This window comes from Coptis chinensis, chromosome 3, assembly GCF_015680905.1.
Source record: "Coptis chinensis isolate HL-2020 chromosome 3, ASM1568090v1, whole genome shotgun sequence".
Taxonomy (NCBI): Eukaryota; Viridiplantae; Streptophyta; class Magnoliopsida; order Ranunculales; family Ranunculaceae; genus Coptis; species Coptis chinensis.
The window spans coordinates 56,040,560-56,058,018 of NC_141458.1; the positions used below are offsets into that span (position 1 = coordinate 56,040,560).

Here is a 17,459-nt window from a genome sequence, read left to right on the forward strand (position 1 = left end):
TACAACGACGAATAATCTGATCCGCACAATACTTAAAAAGGTATAGCTCATCCCAATAGTATAACTTAACTCTGGCCAAGAACTTCTTACATTCATTTCTTGACCACTTATAAGGCATAACATCAGCCGCTAAATAATTTACAATGTCAGCATACCATGGTGCTGAAAAAATCGCATACAAATGCTCATCAGGAAAAGAGTCCGGTATGGACTCAGAATCACTCTGATCGTCATTTGTGAGTCTAGATAAGTGGTCGGCAACTACGTTTTCGACCCCTCTTTTGTCCTTTATTTCTAATGTGAACTCTTGCGGGGAAGGATCCATCGGATTAATCTCGCTTAGAATCCTTCTTTGCAAGAAGGTACTTAATGGGCTGCATGGTCGTGTAAACTAAAGTTTTAGAACCAACCAAATAAGGGCCGAAACTTATCTAAAGCATAAATAACAGCTAAGAATTCTTTTTCGATAGTTGAATAATTCCGTTGAGCATCGTTTAAGGTTTTACTAGCATAATAAATAACAGTGGACTTATTATCTAGTTTTTGTCCCAAGGCGCACCAACCTGCATAGTCACTATCATCACACATGAGTTCGAAGGTTTAGACCAATCGGGGAGGCTGTATAATTGGTGCAGAGAGGTTAGGGCTGACTTTTAAAGTTTCAAAAGCCTGTGTACAGATTAAAATTAAAATCAAAGATTGCATCTTTCAAAAGCAGATTAGTTAAAGGCCTAGCTATTTTAGAAGTCTTTAATAAACCGCCTATAAAACACTGCATGGCCTAGAAAGGCCCTAATATCATGGACAGTCCGTGGTTTAGGTAGGGTCTCTATCTTATCTAGTTTGGCCTTATCTACTTCTATGCCATCACTAGATACGATGTGACCTAGTACTATGCCCTTTTTCACCATGAAATGACACTTTTCCGGTTTAAAGCGAGGCTCTTTTCTTCGCACCATGTCAAAACCTTAGGCAGGTTAGACAAGCGATCGTGAAGGACTCTCCATAGATAGAAAAAGCATCCATGAAAACTTCCATAAAGCGCTCTACCATGTCACTAAATATATGAAGCATACACCGCTGGAAGGTACTAGGAGCATTACAAAGGCCAAAAGGCATTCGTTTATAGGCATACGTTCAAAAGGGACATGTGAAGGTAGTCTTTTCTTGGTCATCAATATCAATAATAATCTGAAAATAGCCTGAGTAGCCATCCAGAAAATAATAAAAAAGCATGACCAGCTAGGCGTTCGAGCATTTGATCTATAAAGGTAAAGGAAAGTGATCCTTTCGTGTCATAGCATTTAAACGTCTGTAATCAATGCAGATCCTCCATTTCATAGGACCTTGTGTGACAACATAGTCACCCTTTCCGTTATGAACCATGGTAACTCCCGATTTCTTAGGAACTACATGAATGGGGCTTACCCATTCGCTATCAGAGATTGGGTATATGATACCCACATCGAGTAAACGTAAGACTTCTTCCCTAACCACCTCTTTCATGACAGGGTTCAAGCGACACTGAGGTCCACGAGAAGTCTTCGCGTTATCCTCCAAATGGATACGATGAGTGCAAACATTAGGGTCAATTCCCTTAATGTCGGCTTGGGACCAACCAATCGCCGACCGATGTTCCCTAATCACCCAGATTAAACGTGTCTCTTCATTCTTAGATAACAGAGAAGATATAATTACCGGATGACTACCATCCGGATCAAGTTGAATATATTTTAACTCCGGGGGAAGAGGTTTAAGCACTGGGGTGGAAGGAAAATCAATAGATGTTTCGTCGGGGTCCTCATTTTGCATAATGAATACTTGCTTAGGTAGCAAGTATTCATACTCAGTATATGGAGCAACCGAAGGGTCTACAATTGGTGTGGACTCAATGATGGTGTTGACTTCCTCTAAGTAGGAGTCATTTACAAAATCGAAAATTCCAAAAGAAAGGAATTTGTACATATTATTTTCGGGAAACGTGTTGTTAAAATAATCTTGAGCTAAGCTCTCGATCATGCTAACCTCCCCATCTATAGATGAATCTGGTAACTGTTTCATCATTTTAAAAACATTTACCTCAACTGTAAGATTGCCAAAAGATAAGGACATCTTACCATCACGGCAATTTATAAGTGCGTTGGCAGTTCCCAAGAAGGGGCACCCTAAGATGATCGGATGCAGTCGTTAGCGACTCGTATCGAGGATAATAAAATCAGCGGGATAGTAAAATCCTGAACCTTAACAAAGCACGTTTTCCACTACACCCTTAGGATACTTAATTGACATGTCCGCTAATTGCAACGTTATTTTTGTAGGTTGCATTTCCGTGAACCTATTTGTTTATACAAGTAATATCACGGGAGTAAGTTAACACTTCGCCCAGTGTCTAATAAAGTGGTCGTCGTGTGGGAATCTCCTAAGGTGCATTTCTGATGGGGCGACCGGGGTCCTTGTACTTAACAATTCCATTATTTTTCGGATAAAGTTGGGAACTGATCCGGTTAGAAAGGCGTCTTTAGGTATGTTGGTCTTACGCCTAGTAGTGCACAACTCTTTAAGAAACTTAAGCGTGGTTAGGGAGCTTTTTTAATAGCCGAGAAAAGGAAGGTTTATCGTTAGATTCTTGAAAGCGTTCCTAATCTCCTCAAAGTTTGTATCCACTGGTTAGCATGGCTAACCCGAGGGAATGGTGGTTTCACTCTATATTTAGCGTATGGCTCGACATGATGTGTTACCTTGGCTTTCTGTTTCTTAGTTTGTTGTTTAACCGGGTACCTCTACGGTGGTAGGCTCTTCGTTTTTCTACTGCGGTATCTAGTTCGATATCCGGTGTAGGAGAATATCGATGGGGTAACTATAGGCATAGTTCTTGTGTTATCAACCACTCTTCCAGGCGGAGAGTGGTGATGGCATTAAGGTCGTCGCCCTACGATTGTAGTTTCGCAGTACTAGTATTACCGTTTACCTCAAAGCTGTGTTTTGTTGTTTTAGGGTTTGGTATCGCTTGTCACGAAACACGCCTTTTGGTTGGGCTTTCTCTTGGGCTAAGTCATTTGTATTCCCCGATTTATGGATTGTAAGATCTGTTGGTTTGATTGAGTCATTGATTGGAAAAGGTGTTAGGTAACCTTGTATAAAAGCGTCTATACGATCCGGATGTGATGGTGTAGTAGTCCGCAGTGGAATGCGCATTTGGAACTATCTCCGTTGATTATTTATGGGTGGGTTATGATAGTTACTATTGTTAACCCGAACGATACCTCTATTGGTATTATAACTATTATAATTACCCCGACCTTGTGCTAAACCTTATAGGTGGTTGCGCTTGGTTGTTATAATTATTATAATTTCCCCGACTTTGTCCCCTGTCCTTGCCTAGGTGGAGCTTGATTCAGTTGTTTGCTTGCCTAACATTTTGGTTATTAAACCCTAGAGGTGAAACTTGTTGATTGTTTCGCCAACTAAAGTTGGGATGTTGTCTCCATGGGGCATTAGGAATAGGATAGCTATTAATGGAGCAAACATTGTCTTGCTCTAATTGTTGTTGTCCATAGGCGAGAGGACAATAGGATTCAGGGTGCTCAGGACTCAAACAGACATTACATGGGTTGGAGTTAACATTCATGACGGGAATAGGCTTTTGTTGCACAGAAATAGCCTCAACCTTTTTAGTTAGAGATTCGATTAAATTTTTAAGTTCTAGATCGGGTTTCATCTCAAACATACCGGCGGCCTTAACTGTTGAAGAAGAACTAATAGAGCGGGGGATATCATACCCCACCCAATTGTTATTACGTTTAGTTTGATCTTCTAAAAATTTGTAAGCCTCCAAGGCTCCTTTACTTAGGAAACTACCCCCATTCATTATGTCAAGGACTTCTTTATGGTGATGTTGAAGTCCTTTGAAAAAGGCACGAACTAACGTGTCTTTTGCTAGGTTATGGTGTGGACACTCTATAAGCAGATCGGTGAAACGATTCCAAGCCTCAGAAAATTATTCATGAGGATTTTGTCAGAAAAAATAAATCCTAGAAAGCATCTCATCCGTCTTTAGGGGTGGGTAAAAATGTTCCATAAACAGCTGAACAAATTTAGCCCACGAGTCCATTGAGAGTTAGAAGCTTGGGTAGTTAACCAAAGCATTTGCCTTATCGGCTAAGGTGAAGGGAAATACCCCGGTTTAATTTGTTTCGTATCAACCGTAGGATGATGGAATGTTGTAAAGACTTGTTCAATCCCGCATGTGTTGATAAGTTTTTCATGATCTAAACCATGGAAAGCGGAAACAAATTAAATATGTTTGGGGAATTGAAAATCCCCCCGGGTCCGCTAAGAACGATGCAAGATTTAGGGCTATCGCCAAGGCTTTGTAAAAAGTCAGAGAGGAGTCTCTCTTTCAGCCATTATGTCGGTGTGGTTGGTAGAATAGTGGCTAGAGGTGTAGTGATTGGTATACTCGATAGATTTTTGTTGTGATGGGTAATTTACATTCGGTGTTTTCTCCGACCCGGATCTTAATCTCATGCAAGTCTAAGTCTAAAACGACAACACTCCAAACAATCTTGATATTTTAGTATAAACCTCTAACCGGAGATCACGAGGTATGGAAGAAAGGAATACCCGATGGCGTCCTTGCTTCGCTTATGAATAGCGTCTTATTTTGCGTATTATTGATGTAAATAACAAGTTAGAACACTTGAAAAACTTAAAAATCGAAGTTGAAACAAACCCGTAGAAATCAGGAAAATTTAGCTTAGGCGGGTGGTGTGTTTCGTTTAGCGCTGTCGCTCCATGTAACTTGAAGTTACAGTGTTTTAGGAATGGTCGCTTTCGGTGTTACTGATCTTTTGAAGCAGTTCGCTTAGGGCGGCCTTGATCGGCGCTCGCGTGTATATTTTTCTTGAACTTTCAACGCTGAAGCGGACAACCACAGTATGAATCAAACAAGGGTGGGTGGGTTTAATGGGACTTAAAAATGACTAATTATACTATGAAAACAATGCTAAAGTGAAACTAAGATGGCAGCGGCGCCATTTGATAACACCCTTGTTTGATATAAACTAAAAATAATAGCGCACCCGCGCTCAAACTACTGGGTTTGAATAGTTTCATCGCTCAAAACTACTAGGAGTGACACGTAAGTAGTTTTACGTGTTCAGTGTAATTTCTAAAATCCCCGGTAGCGGCGCCATTTGATAAACATAAAATTGAATAGTTTACCTACGAAATGAACAATGAAACTCAAAACGTAAGTAAACTAAAACTATTTACGTGTCTATATTTATCAAAGTTTCTACTCTCAATTCTATCGAAATAGATAGGAGTAACAAATTCGTTCCACTCCTAGTCCTTCCGCATGCTGTGTTTTCTACGTATAAAATACTCTTAACTCTAAAGTCTAATGAGAGATTTACGAAGTGGCAACTAGACTACGATGCAACTACCTACAAGATGCAACTAGTCGACTATTAGAACAACTATGGAATCTTCGCGTTGATTTTATGATAGGGAGTTAGAGGGGGATTGATTCCACCTTAACTTCGACTTAATCCTACTATCCGGCGAATCGTAAGTAATCGAATTGAATCGCTTCAGAGAACAATATGGTTACTCCTAATCCCTAATTACACATGACATTCCTACCAATTCATAACTAGTATGTGAGCGATTAGACCCATTCTCATGGTGAACTAATCGTTTCTAGAGTGGAAAGGAAATTACTTAACGACTCTACAATAATCGAATCAAGCTTTCATCAAGGCTTCTCAACCCCTTAATGGAGGTTTAGCCGAGAATCATCACGCTTATCATTCCCAATGGAATTCAAACAAGACATGATATAAAGATTGAAACTTTGCTTGTTTAAACCCAATTCAAAACTACTAATGCAATAATTGAATTAAACTAATAATGACAATTACTTGAATGCGAATTGAAACTAAACAATTAATGGAAATGAAACTAACTTATGGAGAACACTATTTTCTTAATATAATGAATAATATAACAATGATTCAAATACTAAATTAATAATCTACTTGTTCTAAAGTAATTAATTTAACATGGAACTAGATCTTAACAATTGTAAATGACCAGAATTGAAATTGACAAATAGCTATTTTATTTATCAAACTAATTAAGAATAATGATTCTAAGAGTTTAATCTAAAACAAGAATTGAATTTAAAACTAAACTTAATTTTATTACATGAAAACTAGATCTATAATTATCTATAGTTTTAGGTCTAACTAGCTACCATTACTATCTACCATTAACAAAGAGCTAAGCTTTTGTTTTTAGACTTTCATATCCAAAAATCGTGCATGGGCTTGGAGCCATGTTTTGGGCGCAGAATCGTGCCCAAAACCCAATCTTTTCAAATTCAAAAGGCTTCTTCAGTTGTAGTTGGCTTCAACAGACGTTTCGTCCACTTCTGCTCGTCTGATTGGGTCAAGGCTTCAACCATTGGAAAGCTCTTTCCGAGCCGGTCGTTTTGACATAAGGTAGGCCCCATTCCAAGGTCTGAGTCCAAAGATACGGCCTTCGGAAGTTCTGCTGACTTGTGTGCTGTTTCTGCCCGCACTGACTTTTCAGCTTTTGATCGGGCATTAGAAAGGCTTTGTCTTCTTGAATCTTGGCCTTTAGTCATGGAACTCCTTAGTAACCGACCTTTGCTCCTTTATCTCACTAAAGTGGCACATTTCCGCACATAATGGACTTTGAAGCCTGAAATGCATAAAAACACGTGTCGGTGTTAACTCTTAATTATTACTCACATAATTGGTCTAAAAGTATGATATTACAGGGGTTAAAACTACAGTTTTGGGCTCTTATCAAACCACCCCCCAAACAGCATTTTGTTTGTCCTCAAGCAAAGATGAGAAATTAGAATAAGTGACAAAAATGGAGTTCTAACTACTCGTTTTTTGAGTCTGCGATTGCATTGACCATATGCAACAAGGCCTTAAACCACTAGGAATTCCCTAGTGGATGAGTTATAGCCTCGTGAGAGTTTTCCAGTGAAGGTACTCACAAACTTCATCTATACTACAACGACTAAGAAATAAAACTATTGTTTCCTTATTCATGCTCTAAATTAACTATTCCTCTCACTAGCAATGCATATAGAGTAATCAAGTCGAAACCTAATCTAATATATGCATAATAATCAATCATCTACAATAAACATATATACAATGAGTAATACTATGAAATGCCTAGCAAGTTCGTTTCTGAAACTCGGAATAGCGTCCTTAAGTAGGTTCTCACAATAATAGTCAAGATATAACACTCTGATGTTTCCACTCAAGTTTCGCTACTCCAGTGTGTAGTGGGCACACTTTACCTTACAATCTCAATGACAACAAGGAAGCCTGAGTTGATCAAACACATCTGCCACTTACTATCACACTAACCTATTCCTAATTGAGCTAGAGGTCTTTATTAGGTGTTGCGGGGATTAGGAGATGGTTTAAGAAGGAAGGAAATGGATATTCAAAAAGGATAAGTCTGAGATAATAGAGTCTTCAGATTATGTAACTAGAGAAAACCTTGTTATTTACTTTTGCTTCTACACTTTGTTTCCATCCTTAGCCATATTTTTTTTTCTTTTTCTTTTCTTTGGCTTTTGACTCCCTTTTATTCTATTTTTGGAGTTTTTATTTTATTTCTATTTCTATTTTTCTTTTCTTTGGATGGAAACTTCTTTTCTTTATTTTCTGAAGCCATTAACTAACTTTTGTTTACACAAGTTTTTCTCTTCTTCTTTCTTCCTCATTCTATTTTCAGACTTATCTAAATTGGGTAGGTTGAATTTTTTATTTTGTTTTGTTTTGTACGGGGTAAAGGATTTGTGGTTTATGAAAGGCTAAAGAAAGGCTCAGAGGGCTTACTAATTAGGAAAATAATTCATTGGTTTGAATTTCTGGCTATATCGATCCAAAGAGGGCCTAAATTCTCGCTTAGGATATGGCATAGTGATCAAGCAAGTGGACGTGTGATTTCTCTATCCGGATTTTACTTCTCCCTTGTGTCATTTCTCAAATGTTTGGCTTCATATAAGGCTTTAGGCTATATTCTCACAGGATTTGTAGAATAAGTACTCTAGCCTAGATTTGAGAAACTTCATCGCTAACAATCATCGATACTCATGTAATATATTTATAGATAGATGCAAAGATTATTACCTATATATTAACCTAAGTTTCTAAAAATTATTCTAATGCAAAATCTACGTGAGGCTTCTAGATTATTAAGAGCATAGAGAAGGAAAACAATACCAATATTCCTAAGTGTATAGCATGAACTTATTTATTTATATTTTTGAATTTTTAACTAGAAAACAAATGCATATTATCTCTATCTATATCCTAACAGATCGATGCCTTAATTACACGTGTTTCTATGCCCCCCCCCCAAACAAGAAACATGCTTTGTCCTCAAAGCATTTTAAATAAAGAGGGTAGGAAAAATACCATTGAATCGCGTGAAATTTAGGAACATCTACAAAGCAAGGTTAGAACGTACTAATATAGGAAATAAAAACTGGCTCAACTCTATACGAGTTCTACCCATTATGGGGTTAACAAGAATGAAATTGCTTGGGACATAAGCAGACACTAACTAGAATTAAAACTTACCTTATGTCCCGCTTTTACTCATCATCTTCCTCATCCTCTTCTTCTATAAAGAAGTGAGGTTCCTTCTGACCGCCATGCCATGATAACTTGCGGGGCTTCCCGCCATTTATCATCTATTATTGCTAACCTATTAAGAGCCACTTAGTCCGACGGGTGTAGGGTGCAAACACGATGAGGTTGTATCCTCCACCCTGCCAAGTCATTGCGACGGAAAGATCGAATAATACTATTGGTGGGTCGACAAAGATCGACCGTAATCCAATCCGTGAAACGTGTACAAAAACAGGAAAGAAAAATAGCATAATACGGTATTAAAATTAGAGCGGGCATAAGAAGGTACTTATGCCTCATGCTATGGGATCGAGCTAAACTAGACATCAAGGTTCGGGAAGGTCATGACACATCGCCCCGTGGCTAAAGCAAGGAAGACGCTACAAGTGGCCTCATTCACGTAAGAAAAACGCCATTCCCTAAAATGTTTAGCATGATCCAAAACATAACAGTTCCTATGTTCATGGACCGAGGGCTACCAAAGGCGACGTTATATTCCCTTGGTCCTCGATATCGAAAATGCCCGCGCCATACGACTCATGCAAAAACTCGTAAGTGTAGACATACATATTATCTACCCAATAGCACCATGGGTCTTGTATTTCAGCGGGCATAGCAAGTCCAAGAACAAATGCTAGCAAGAACCTGGTAATTTCCATTGGTTCATTATCAATGTTGATGGAGGTGCTGAAGATCGGAAATTGAGACGAAACGTGGGAATCGTGGGAGTGAAAGGTGAGTGATGAAGGTTAGGTGCAGTGTGAGTTGTGAGTGTAGAATGAATGAAGTTTATATAGGTTTAAAGTTGCTAAAACGGATCGGGAAGTTGCCAAAAAGTTTTTACGGCAGTTTCCGGAAATCCTAAACTTTCCATACCCGAAAATGGAAACAACTCATTTCCTTGATTCTAAAACAAACCTAGTATCTTTTAGGTTGAATTTAGGATAGAATCTACCTATTTAATCGAGATTTCATATACTTATTCATAAATTTGCCTAAACGGCCATATTTTCACCTTCACTCCGCAATAAATTCTAAAACAATGGTCATATAAAAATCATGCTGGAATAGATAACACCACCCCCAAACAATTTGGGAAGGTGGGATCAATATTAAACAACTACGCACAATGAAAATAACCTCATTATATTAAAATTTTCATTCGAAGTACATTTCACTACAAAATTCAAATTACGGAATTAAAGTTACATTAAAATAAATAACAATAATGAAACTACAAATAAACGTCAAACGATACTATCCCTAACTACTTCGGTACTGGTAGCGGAGGGCACACGGTCAGGAGATAGCTCCTGAGCTCCCGATGGGCCAGCACCATTCGTCTTTCGGCGACGACGCTCGTGCCTCGATGGTGTGTCCTCAGAAGGAGAATCCCCGTGAGGTGGGAATCATGCAAGCATGTCGGAATCCGGGCGGCGAGCTTCTAGCTCGCCCTCATCTGTTCCCTTCGTCCTCGATTTGGGATCGGATCTCGGTTATGATGGATAGTAGCCTGTCGAGTCCGGAGGTCTTCGCAGATAGTGTTGAGTGAACACATGCCACGATGAATTACGGTCATGCATTCTCGTGATCCGACCAACACCTCTCCGTGGCATCCGTGATCAAAACAAGTCAAGTCCTCCTCATCCTCCGAGGCAATCTCATTTCCCCATCCTCCTCAAGCATTCTCATTTCCACCATACTCCTCGCCCTCTATCCTATCCTCGGGCAACCTCCAAACTCATTGGACACACTCCTCCTTATAAATGCGAGGATTTTGGTGCGGGTGATGTAAGACCTATCGACGCCGAGTCGCTCTCAACTTCAAAGATGATCTTGGTTATCAACACGGGGAGAGGTGCAACGAGCCTTCCCTACTCCCTTAATCATGCTAAGCAAAACTCCAAGATACAAAACTCTCATTACTTCTGCCTCTGGAGTATCCATAAAATGTGGAGGCAGATTCGGACCGATGTCACCGACCTTCTCCTTGCCAGGCGCGTAAAGGCCAATCCATCGAGCTACACCCTACTGGTTGGTTCGAGGGATGCCTTAACACAACACGCGATCTCGCGATTAAAGTTCCACCGATAACTCATCCGCTCATCAATGGCTCTACCCCATTGTATTGGGACTCTGCAACGTGACATCCGGATGGATTCTAGGCGAATGCCTAGAATCTCGACCAACAACCGATGAGTTACTTCTTCCTCCTCTTCGCCACCATAACAAAATTCTAGTCCCTCCACCTCCCGTGTTGTAAAACCGTCGGACTAAGTCTTCGTGGTAAAGGGTCCGAAAGTACCACAAGCTATTCCAGATCTCATCGATCATTTCGTCACCGTAAAACGGGCGCGAAGTGGTCGCCAAAATGCTTGCTCGGCAAGATTCGGCGTTGTTGAGCCATTTTAGAGTTTGGAATGTAGTGGGGGTTTAAAAGGATGTGGTGTTGGAATTTGAGTCGACCGACTGAAACAAACCATGGTGGTGGGCGGTGGTGTGCGACAATTCACAATTTTTTGAGATTTCGGTGGTTTTGCCTTTTTCTACTTGGTGGAGGTGGTGGTGGATGGATTTATAGAAGATTTGAAGTTGATTTGATTGTGGGCATGGGTTTAATTAGGTTTCTTTTTAAATTTTTTTTTTTTTTTAGGTTTGGAGCTTGGTGGTCGTTAATGGCGATTTGGAAGATGAACGCGACTGTTTGGGGAAAGGTAAGGGCGCGGGTTGGGCCCAAGCCCAATTCGAAATTTTTGAATTTTTCGATTTTTCGTGAAACTTCAAATCAAAATTGCCGCTTCGTTACCGGTCCGATTTTTGTGAATGAAATATGGAAATGATCAGGAGAGAATTTCCAATCTAATGATCCATAAAACACTCTATTCCGACCGTGGATGACATATAAGATAGTGGAAAATGCCTCGAAGTGCGTGCATGACGTACGTTATGCGAACGACTGAACTCTAAATTCATGGATTATGTCAACCCAAATCATAATACAATTCAATGGCCTAAGAAACTCTAATGGGACATAAAACATTCTTGGACGGAAGCACGAACACCCCACCCCCAAACAAATTTTTTACAACAAAGCTTAGAAAATTTGTTTTTTAGCAGTGGGTCTTTTAAAGTCAGATTCCCGAGACTTCCTAGATTACTATGTTTATTCTTTAATATATATATATTTACTTTTATAATGAAAAACAACAAACAAGAAAGACATAATTCACCCCATAGAGAAACATGACTCAAAAATCCGAGAAAATATGCAAGAGTGGAAAACGTGAATTATGTTAAACGTGGACTTAGGATCCGGTACTTACAGCCACACACTCTGTATGGAGGGCCCGATTACCTTAATGGTGCACTCACCAATATATGGAAATGAAAAGAAATGCACCAAACACAAAAGTTGAGTCGTTTATAATCAGATACTCGAGACTTTATCTAAACATATGTATGAACATGCAGTTTATCATATATCAACAACCGAAATAGTTGTGGATCATTCCATAAATAAATATCACAGAAAACATATTCAAACACATTCAAGCGCCAAGATTTCCTATGACGCAGCCTAGTGAAATGAAAGCGAAGTCGGATAACCCTGTAACATAACCTAACATGCACCTTCTTTTTCATTTTTGAAAGAGAGGGTGTTCTAGTAAATAAGTGTGGGAAGGTGAATGGTTGTGGAGAATATGGTGGATATGGATAAGTTGTAGAAGGAAAGCATGGAAAAAATAAGGATGTGGGTTTAGCACAAAACTCATTCATAGTGTAGGTAGGGACTGTCTCAAGTCTGAAAATGAAGGTGTCAAATGGTTTGTCTTTCTGAAGTATTTGTTTACTAGGTGGATTTTAAAAATTATGAAGCACTAATGAAGAAACAAAAGGATCGAAAGTGCAAAACTCGAGATTCCTTTGAAAGGGTGGAAGGAGGGGAGTCGAGGTGGTTGTTGTGCAAAGTAGTTCTTGATAGGGTGAATCATCACCTCCTCTAAGAAACTCATCGAATTCCTCATCTAGATTGGTCATATCCACGTTACTATGATAGTCCTCTACATCTTTGAGAAAGTCATCTATCTTATCCTCATCCGTAATATGTGTATCGACTAGTGTAGGGATGAAAATGTTAGAGTATGAACTTCCAAAGGAAAGAAATTTGGGCATATGATTATCAGGGAACGTGTTGTTGAAATAATCTCGAGCAAAGCTCTCGATCATGCTAACCTCTCCATCCATAGCTTAATCGGGATGCGCGGTGTCTTTGTTTTAAAAACATTGACTTCAACAGCAAGATGACCAAAAGACATGGACATTGAACCATCGCGGAAATTAATGAGCGTATTGGCAGTTGCCAGGAAAGGACGCCCTAAGATGATCGGGACAGAGTCGTTAACTACTTCTGTATCGAGGATGACAAAATCAGCCGGGTAGTAGAAATCCTGAATTTTTACCAGAACATTTTCGACCACACCCTTAAGATACTTAATTGACCGATCAGCTAATTGCAATGTCATTTTAGTGGGTTGCATTTTGTCTAGGCCTATTTGTCTATACAAATAAAATGGGAGTAAGTTAACACTAGCCCCCAAGTCTAATAACGCGGTCATCGTATAGGAATCTCCTAGGGTGCATTGTACAGTAGGACGACCAGGGTCCTTGTACTTAACAATTCCATTATGTTCAGATAGAGTTGGGAATTGTTCTATTAAAAGGCGTCTTTCGGTATATTTGTCTTACGCCTAGTAGTACACAACTCCTTAAGAAACTTAGCATGGTGTGGTAGCTTTTTAATAGCTTCGAGGAAGGGAAGGTTTATAGTTAGATTCTTGAAAACGTCCCTAATCTCCTCATAATTAGTATCCCTAGTTACCACGGCTAATTTTTGTGGAAACGGTGGTTTCTGTCTATATTTAGCAATGGTATCACCTGGATGTTTAATCGTGGCTTTCTGTTTCTTAAGTTGTGTTGTAACTGGTACCTCTACAGTGGTAGGCTCTTCAGTTTCTTTTTCGGTATCTAGTAAAATAGCAGGTGTAGGGGCTACTGGTGGGGTAACTATAGGCATAGTTACTTTGTTATCAACCACTCTGCCAGAATGGAGAGTGGTGATGGCCTTTAGCTCACCTACATTTTCATATTCATTACTAGTATTATTGGTTACCTCAAAGGCTGTGTTTGTTGTTTTAGGATTAGGTATTTCGTAACCTGGAAACACACCTTTGGGTTGGGATTTATCTTGGGCCAATTGTTGGCTTAAATTATTAACGGATTGTAGAAGCTGTTGGTTAGATTGAGGCATGATTTGGAAAAGTTTTTGGCTCACTTGTATGAAGGTGTCAAGACGATCCGGTTGTGTGGGTGTAGTAGTCACGGGTGGTGTGACTGGAACTATTTCGCGTGAATTATTTATGGGTGGATTTTGATAATTATTATTTACCGGAACAATACCTCTATTAGCATTATAATTATTATAACTACCTTGACCTTGTGCTTGTCCTTGCCGAGATTGCACTTGGTTGTTATAATTATTAAAATTACCGACCACATCGCCCTTGTCGTGGTGGAGCTTGGTTAAAACCGCGTGCGTTGGCCTAACATATTGATTATTGTACCACGGAGGTGTGGCGTGTTGGTTATTTCTCCAACCGAAGTTGGGATTTTGTCTCAAAGGGCGTTAGGTTCACTATTAATGGAACAAGCCCGTTCATAGGCTATAGGGACGATGGAAGTCGAGATGCTCGGGGCTCCAAACAGAAACTACATGGATTTGAATTTACATTCATGACGGGGATAGGCTTTTGTTGAACAGAAATGGCCTCTACCTTTTTAGTGAGTGATTCGATTAGAGTTTTAAGCTCGGGATCGTGTTTAATTTCAAACATACCGGCGGCCTTAACTGTATTTGATGAACTAGCTGAGCGGTGGATATCGCCACTACCCCCAGTTGTTATTTAAGCTTTTAGTTTGATCCTCTAAAAATTTATAAGCCTCCGAGGCTCCTTTGCTTAAGAAACTACCCCCATTCATTATGTCAAGGACTTCTTTATGGTGGTGTAGAAGTCCTTTGAAAAAGGCACGAACTAACGTGTCTTTCGCTAAGTTATGATGTGGACACTCTATAAGGAGATCGGTGAAACGATTCCAAGCCTCTGAAAATGATTCATGAGGATTTTGTTTAAAGAAATGAATCTTGGAAAGCATCTCATCTGTCTTTAGGGGTGGGTAAAAATGTTCCATAAACAGCTGAACAAGTTTAGCCCACGAGTCCACAGAATTAGGTGCTTGGGCAGTTAACCAAGACGCCGCCTTATCGGCTAAGGTGAAAGAGAATACCCTTAGTTTAATTTGTTCCGCACCAGCCGTAGGATGGTGGAATGTTGTTAGGACTTGTTCAATCCTACGCATGTGCTGATATGGTTTTTCATGGTCTAATCCATGAAAAATGGCTAACAAATTAAAAATATTTGGGGGGATTCGAAAATCCCCCATAGGGTCTGCTAGAACGATGCAACATTTGTTTGTTGAGGGTCTGCTAGAACGATGCAAGGCATTGTGTCAGGTGGTGTGTGTGAAATAGTAGCTAGAGGTGTAGTGGGTGGTATACTAGATAGAATTGTTTGTTGACGTTGTTGTGTGATTACGTTTGGTGTTTTTGTTCGACCAGACCTTAATCTCATACAAGGCTAAGACCAAATTTAGCTAAACCATCAACACTCCAAACAATTATGATATACTAGTATAAACCTCTAACAGGAGATGCGAGGTGTGGAAGAAACGAATACCTGATTGCGTCCTTGCTTCGCTTTTATGAATAACGCCTTGTTTATTTGTTCGGTGTATATAACAAGTTAGAACACTGAAAAACTTGAAAAATCAAAATTCGAATCAAAACCGTAGAAATCCGGAAAACTCTAGCTTTAGAGCGGGTCGCTCACTTAGGGGTGCTCGCTCCGTGTAACTTGAAGTGACAGTGTTTTTAGGGTGGTCGCTCCACATGGGGGCGGGTTAAGCTTTAGTGTTACAGATCTTTTGGAAGCAGAAGTAGGCTCGCGTGTATTTGTCGCTCGTGTATATTTTTGCGGAACTTTCCAACGCTGACTCGGAAAACCACAGTATGAATCAAACAAGGGTGGGTGGGTTTAATGGGACTTTAAGAAAAGTACTTGTACTACAAAAACAATGCGAAAGTGAAACTAAGATGGCAGCGGAGTCAAGGGAAACAAGGCCCTTTAGGCAAACCTTGTTTTAGAATTGAATAGTAACCTAAAACAATGAACAAGGCATATGGTTATAACAAAGTCAGGGAAATTATAATAATTATAACAACCAAGCGCAACCACGACAAGGATTAGCACAAGGTCAGGGTAATTATAATAGTTATAATACCAATAGAGGTATCGTTAGGTTAACAATAGTAACTATCACAACCCACCCATAAATAATCAACGTGAGATAGTTCGGTCGCACCACCCTGTGACTACTACACCATCACATCCGGATCGTATAGGCGCCTTTATACAAAGGGTTACCTAACAACTTTTCCAATCAATGACTCAATCAAACCAACAGATCTTACAATCCATAAATCGGGGCATACAACGGTTAGCCCAAGAGAAAGCCCAACCAAAAGACATGTTTCCGGGACAAGCGATACCAAACCCTAAAACAGCAAACACGACCTTTGAGGTAAAGCGGTAATACTAGTCTGAAACTACAATCGAGGGTGACCTTAATGCCATCACCACTCCGCCGGAAGAGTGGTTGATAACACAATAACTATGCCTATAGTTACCCCATCGATACTCCCTACACCGGATATCGAACTAGATACCGCAAAGAGAAACTGAAGAGCTTACCACTGTAGAGGTACCAGTTAAACAACAAACTAAGAAACATAAAGCCAAGGTAACACATCAAGTCGAGCCATACGCTAAATATAGAGCGAAACCACCATTCCCTCGAAGTTAGCCATGCTAACCCGGGGATACAAACTTTGAGGAGATTAGGAACGTTTTCAAGAATCTAACGATAAACCTTCCTTTTCTCGAAGCTATTAAAAAGCTCCCTAACCACGCTAAGTTTCTTAAAGAGTTGTGCACTACTAGGCGTAAGACCAACATACCTAAAGACGCCTTTCTAACTGAACAGTTCCCAACTTTATCCAAAATAATGGAATTGTTAAGTACAAGGACCCCGGTCGCCCCATCAGAAATGCACCTTAGGAGATTCCCACACGACGACGGCGGCTTTATTAGACACGGGGGCGAAAGTGTTAACTTACTCCCGTATTACTTGTATAAACAAATAGGTCTACAGTGAAATGCAACCTACAAAAATAACGCCTTGAATTAGCGGATAGGTCCATTAAGTATCCTAAGGGTGTAGTGGAAAACGTGCTTGTTAAGGTTCAGGATTTTTACTATCCTGCTGATTTTGTTATCCTCGATACAGAAGTCGCTAACGACTCTGTACCGATCATCTTAGGGCGCCCCTTCTTGGCAACTGCCAACGCACTTATAAATTGCCGCGATGGTAAGATGTCCTTATCTTTTGGCCATCTTATAGTTGAGGTAAATGTTTTTAAAATGATGAAACAGTTACCAGATTCGTCTATAGATGGGGAGGTTAGCATGATCGAGAACTTAGCTCAAGATTATTTTAACAACACGTTTCCCGAAAATAATATGTACAAATTCCTTTCTTTTGGAATTTCAGATTTTGTAAATGACTCCTACTTAGAGGAAGTCAACACCATCA

General features: G+C 39.8%; 1 pseudogene; it reads left to right on the forward strand.

Moving 5' to 3' along the window:
- The first annotated feature begins 14,799 nt into the window (after positions 1–14,799).
- LOC147510094 (small nucleolar RNA R71) lies at positions 14,800–14,893 on the forward strand (annotated as a pseudogene).
- The last annotated feature ends 2,566 nt before the right edge of the window (positions 14,894–17,459 follow it).